This window comes from Labeo rohita, unplaced genomic scaffold, assembly GCF_022985175.1.
Source record: "Labeo rohita strain BAU-BD-2019 unplaced genomic scaffold, IGBB_LRoh.1.0 scaffold_115, whole genome shotgun sequence".
Taxonomy (NCBI): Eukaryota; Metazoa; Chordata; class Actinopteri; order Cypriniformes; family Cyprinidae; genus Labeo; species Labeo rohita.
Window position 1 is genome coordinate 133,209 of NW_026127285.1, and position 6,793 is coordinate 140,001.

Here is a 6,793-nt window from a genome sequence, read left to right on the forward strand (position 1 = left end):
CTTCCTAAGGGTAGAACCCACGGAGTTGCGGCATCAAATCTGTGCTATCCCTCCTCCAAGGAGGCCTGAATAGGCACCTTTCTGCTTCTACATCAAGGTCCGTGTACAGCCGCCATAACTTGGTAGAAGGCAGATCGGTGGGGCACGCTTGGTAACACCACATCCCCTCTTGATCTGTCTGTGGTCCTCGGGCCTACAGTAAGATCCGTTGAGCCCTCAGCTGGGTGATTCGGTGCCCTCTCTGTGAGACGCCCCCCCCGCTCCACCTATAACTCTCTATGGTGCGGTGTTTCCCCTAAAGGCAGGTTTGTCTCTAGGATCTGAATTTGGTAGTCTCCCCTAGCGTGAGACCCACATCAGGTCCCATATCTAATGATATTCACTTTATACCCCCCCTCTGGGCAGGTTGTGAGCTCCGTAGTGCCTTTTTTCCTTCGGGAAATAGTCACTTCCCCAACGTCCGCCAAGACACTCAGCCGCTCCACTGAGGCAGGCCCGGCTGCAGGACACTGCTGTAACAGGTCAGTTCTTGGACGTTGGAAGGTCACGAAGAGGTGAGTCGCACTTATGTTAACACGCTGGCTGGTTACTATCTGCGCCCGGTCACTCGTGACGTGGCCAGACTTGTGGCGTGATTTGACAGGGGACCCCTAGTGTCGTACACTACTCGACACAACTCAGAGTGTACGACAGATAGGTAACCCTTGTTCCCTGATGGAGGGAACGGAGACGTTGTGTCTCCCATGCCACAACTCTGGACCGCCTCTGAGTGAGTTGAGACGCTCGGCTCCTCAGATCAGAACGAGTGAGCAGATGCACAGGCTGCCCTACTTGTACCCGGATGGCCGGGGGCGTGGCCAGCTGTGAAAATCTGCACACCCAATTTCATTGGCCTGTTTTCTATACTGTCAGAGGTGTTTGGGCTCCCAAGAGCGACCCCTAGTGTCATACACTACTCGACACAACGTCTCCGTTCCCTCCATCAGGGAACGAGGGTTACCATACGTAACCGAGACGATATTTATAATAGAAAACAAGACAAAAATACTAAGGAAGATTTTTTTTTTTTTTTGGCAGACAGACAAAAACCAGACAGAGAATGAGACACAGAGACCCTTAACTCTTCTTTCAGCTTCTTTTAATCATTAAACACATCAAAAGGTTCTGTCATCATGAGTTGAAATAAGCATACAATGTTTATTTCTGCGGGGATCATTTAGTTCAGCGTGTCAGAGCAGCATTTCTGTCGATTCACAGACTTCACTATCCAAACTCTGTCCATGTGTGTAAGTCACAAGGAGTAAAACAGTATATGTTGAAGGTTTTGTTATTTCCATTAAATCTTTCATGCTGTAATTTAATAGTCATTTACTCATTTAGCTAATGATTTAACTTTTCCAAAGGGACACTGACTTTAATCCAAACACATTTCATTCATTAATAAAAACAATTCCTGACACTGAACTCTTGACCTTTGTATTGTGAACAGAACTACTGATATACAGGCATACATTTATATTTTTATGAATTATTGGACTCTTGACCTTTGTATTGTGAACAGCACTACTGATATACAATCATACATTTATATTTTTATGAATTATTGGGGAAGACACTTTATCTGCAGTCACATTGTTTCTAGTAAGCAGTTGCTGAAAGTGAAAGAAGAAAAGCATGGTGAAACCATGTGTTAATCCGGACAGTAGAAGGAAGGGTGAGTCACCAGAGTGACTAAGCAGAGAGAATTTTATTTTATTTTTTTATTTGCAATAAAGAACAACAAAAGATACAGTGCGAACAAAACAAACAGTATGTACAAAGGATACAAGCAATCTTTCAATAATAAACAAATTATAGATCAAAGATTAACAGAAAGAGTAATATAATAGACACAATTCTTAAGAAATTGAAGTCCAAAAAAAAAAAAAAAAAAGGAAGAAGAGAGGAGGGCATACAAATAGAAATACAAGTATATTAAGGAAGAATATTAAACATGGCACAAATTCTAGATGTTTTTATAGCTTTCTTGTTAACAGATGTTGAAACTATTTAAATACAACTTCAGTTCTTGTATGAAGATGTTAAAGTGGGGCTTACATTTAGTATATTTACATTTATGGACATAAAACTTTCCAATAAACAACAAAAACTCACATTAAATAAATTCTGCTCTTTAGCATAAAACCCAAAAAGAATGTGTCTATAACAAAGAAAAATCATAAAAAAAACATTTTGGACAATCAAAGCATTAACATTATTCCGAAAGGACTGAACGAAAGGACACTCCTAAAACAAATGAGCTACAGATTCAGAAGAAATTTCACAGTAAGAACAAGCCGTATTGATGTCACTTTTGAATTTCTGCAAAAACTGCTTGACTAAATAAAATCTGTGAATTATTTTATAGAATATTTCTTTAACTTTATTTGTTAGAAAAAATTTCTGAGGGAGTGACCAAACATACAGCCATTTAATGCCATCAAAAAGGTTGTTCCAATAAGAAATGGAAGAAGGATTTGAAATAACAAGGTCCAAAAATAAAGACCTGATTTTGTTATTGGATTTTTGAACAGAGAAACAAATAGAACCAACCACAGTGGAATCAGGACTAAGAGGGCAAACAGAAATAGATGAGCCACTGTTAATATTTCTAAAGAGCATACAGATTTCCGAAGAGATGGCCTTTAAAACTATTAAATTCTTTCCTAGATATGGGAAAGTGATGTCTTAAAATAAAATCAGAATAACTGTACAAATTGCCATCATTGTCAAATAATTGATTCACTAACATCACTCCATTACTGAACCAGTTTTCAAGAAACAAAGATTTCCTCTTATGTAAAATGTTACAATTGTTCCAAAAAAAAAAAAACTGCGTGGCGAGAAATTATGCTTATAAATATGTTTTCAAGCCAAAAGCATTTGTTGATGATAACTGGAAAGTTTGATAGGAAGTTTACTAATAGAATAATTGCACATTAATAAAAAATGTATACCTCCTAATTGTGAAAATACATATCGTGGGATTACACTCCAAATAGAAGACAATTAATTTTTAAGGTATTGTTAAGAGAATCAAAGTCAATAAAATTTAAGCCGCCCTTAATATAAAAATTTGAAATAACTGATTTTCTAATATAATGAGTCTTATTTTTCCAAAGAAATTTGAGCAACATCACGTCAATCATTTTAGTGGTAGGTTTATCAACATATAAAGAATGAGCAGCATAGGATAATCTAGAGATTCCTTCTGCTTTAGTAAGCAAAGTCCTGCCTTTCAGTGATAAATCTCTTAATAACCAAAGATTAATTTTTTTTTTGTTCTCTCCATAATTGGGTTAAAATTCTCCTGACATCTTAATTTAGTATCTTTTATTATTTTGATTCCTAAATACGTGACATCTTCTTTGATGGGAATATTGCAGATAAAGGCTGCAGCACATTTTTTAATTGGAAGTAAATCGCGTTTATTTATATTAAGCAGAAGGCCAGAAGCGTTTGAGAAAGATAAAAGAGACATTAAAGCAATTGGGATCTTAGAGGAATCTCTTAGAAACAAAGCAGTATCATCTGCCAGTTGGCTAATAATTAATTCTGTTCCAGCAATAGAAATTCCCTTCACAGGACTCTGTTTAATATGCAAACATAAAAATTGTGTCGCTATTAGAAAAATATATGGGGAGATGGGACAACCTTGCCTTACACCACGTTGTAAAGAAAATCTATAAGCAGAGAGAGTGAGAGAACAGACAATCCCCTGATTCACTCTGACCAATCAGCATTAAAGGGCTGAACATAAAGATGTGTATAATATATGGTCAGATTATCATGAGCACACAACACAGAACTCAGATCGAGCTACTGTAAGGTAAGGAAAGGGACATTCACTCCATTTATACCAAATTAAAATATATAACACAGAAAATACATGTTTGTGATGCATTTTAAAAAGTAGATATATTATACAAGAGGATCGCAAGATGAGTCACGAGTCAGTTTCCCCCTCGTAAATGATGGATGCCAATCAAACACTATTCCTGTGAAGAGAGAAGCGTCTGCATCACTTTCAGGTAGGCTTATGTTCACAAAATTAAAATATTTGTAGTAGTAGAATAAAGTTGCATATTAACATATGTTTTGTTTTCTATTGCTTTATTTTGCTTTTACATTTAAATCAGTGTTTTTTTTGTTTTTGTTTTTTTTAATTTCCTAAATATTAAACTTATATTCACATATTTACACCAAGCAGGGGCGTCGCACCCGTGGGGGATGTGGGTGTTTTAACACCCACACTTTTCCCGGTGAGAGGGTTCAACACCCACACTTTTTCTACAGTTTTCCCGCAGTTTTGAACAAACGCCTTCGCATTCGCTCCTCCGTTTCTCTCGCCCCTCTGTGTCTACGCTCGCTTCAGCTCTCCTCTCCCCTCCCCCTCAAACATGACACCGGCTGATGATTGGCTGTTCTGCCTTAAGTCTTGCCTCTCTTGGTGTGTTAGATTTATCGGTCAGCTCGTGCAGAGGAGGCGGGAATTTATGGTTATTATGATTATTTACATCTCCGTTTTCCAGGTACTTTGAATGTTTATGCTTTTGAGGTTTTTAAATAAGCTTGATATATGTTTGGGAAGATGTTCTGTTTATGTTTTGTTGGCATGTCGAATGTTTTCTGTATTATATTTCGTTTTTTAGACTAATGGCAATTGCTAATTGGGATAGTATGGAAGCCCGTTTCCGCCACTAAATAAAAAATAAATAAATAAAATATTGCGACTTTTTATCTCACAATTCTGACTTGTTTTCTCAGAATTGTGAGATATAAAGTCGCAATTGCGAGTTATAAAGTCAGAATTGCGAGATTTTAACTCGCAATTGCGACTTTTTATCTCAGAATTCTGACTTTATAACTCGCAATTGCGACTTTTTATCTCAGAATTCTGACTTTTTTTCTCGCAATTGCGACTTTTTATCTCAGAATTCTGACTTTATAACTCGCAATTGCGACTTTATATCTCGCAATTCTGACTTTATAACTCGCAATTGCGACTTTATATCTCGCAATTCTGACTTTATAACTCGCAATTGCGACTTTATATCTCGCAATTCTGACTTTATAACTCGCAATTGCGACTTTATATCTCGCAATTCTGACTTTATAACTCGCAATTGCGACTTTATATCTCACAATTCTGACTTTATAACTCGCAATTGCGACTTTTTATCTCAGAATTCTGACTTTATAACTCGCAATTGCGACTTTATATCTCGCAATTCTGACTTTATAACTCGCAATTGCGACTTTATATCTCGCAATTCTGACTTTATAACTCGCAACTGTGAGTTTATAACAGGCAATTCTAACTTTTGTTTCTCTTCACTAAGCACCATAGTAAACCACAAGACGTGATTCTTACAGTACGGTGACGCATTGCTGCCACATATTTTTTCACATATTTTATTTTATGTACGTCCACAGTAACAACAACAACAAACAACAACAACAACAACAACAAAAACGTTACAAATTGCTTTTCTAAAAATACAAAAGCAATTTTGTAAAAATACAAAAGCAATTATTATTTCGTTTTGTTTATGTCTATAGACATAAACAAAACGAAATTAATAATAATAATAATAATAATAGACTATTATTATTATTATTATTATTATTATTAGGCGTATTATTATTATTATTATGTTTATTATAAAATCTCATTTAAGATTATCAACATTTCGGAAAAATCGACTCTGGGCTTGGAATATTTATTTGGAACACTTAAGTTTGATGTCGAAATACCAGCTGAAAGAAATAAATATATATTTTATAATAATAATAATAATAATAATAGCTTATTATTATTATTATTATTATTATTATTTCGTTTTGTTTGAGAAACGGAAAAACGTAAATTAAGATTTTTGTTCGTGGGTAAAACAAATGAGCTTATTGCTTTAATGCTTGTTTAACATCCGTGGGTGGCCCTGATACTTAGTCTGGTTATATATAAATTACACATTATTTATTATATATTATTAAATTATATCTTTAGCTGAATCAAGCCGCACATCGGGTTGTTCTTCTGGGTTGAATTCCAGACTTTATACTGTGGGAATAGGCTGCGCTGGGTCTGGGTGTAAGCACAATGGTAGGCTACAGATAATGAACTCACATGGGAAAGACTGTACACTACCTCTTGTTGGATTTATACGAAATAAATAAACACAATAATCATCATAATCATCATCATTATCATCGTCAGCATAATCAAACCGTTTGTCATTTTTATTTTATTTCTTTCTGTTAGAATTTCGATTTGCTGTTAAATTTAAACTTATGCCATCCAAATAATATCCCAAGTCCAGAGTGGATTATTGTATTTCTATAACTTCAGCAACGTGCAGATCCTCCTTTATGTCAGGACTGTAGCGAAGGCAGTGAGGACAATCGCTTAGCTCGCTCACATAATGTAACCATATATTTTCTATAACGGGAAAATCATATCGTTTTTATGACATAATATGTCGTTTTAACGAGAAAAGATCTCGTTATTACGACATAGCTGAGTGGAAAAAATATGTGTGGCAGCAATGCGTCACCGTACTGTAAGAATCACGTCTCGTGGTTTACTATGGTGCTTCGTGAAGAGAAACAAAAGTTAGAATTGCCTGTTATAAACTCACAGTTGCGAGTTATAAAGTCAGAATTCTGAGATATAAAGTCGCAATTGCGACTTTAAAAAGTCAGAATTCTGAGATAAAAAGTCGCAATTGCGAGAAAAAAGTCAGAATTCTGA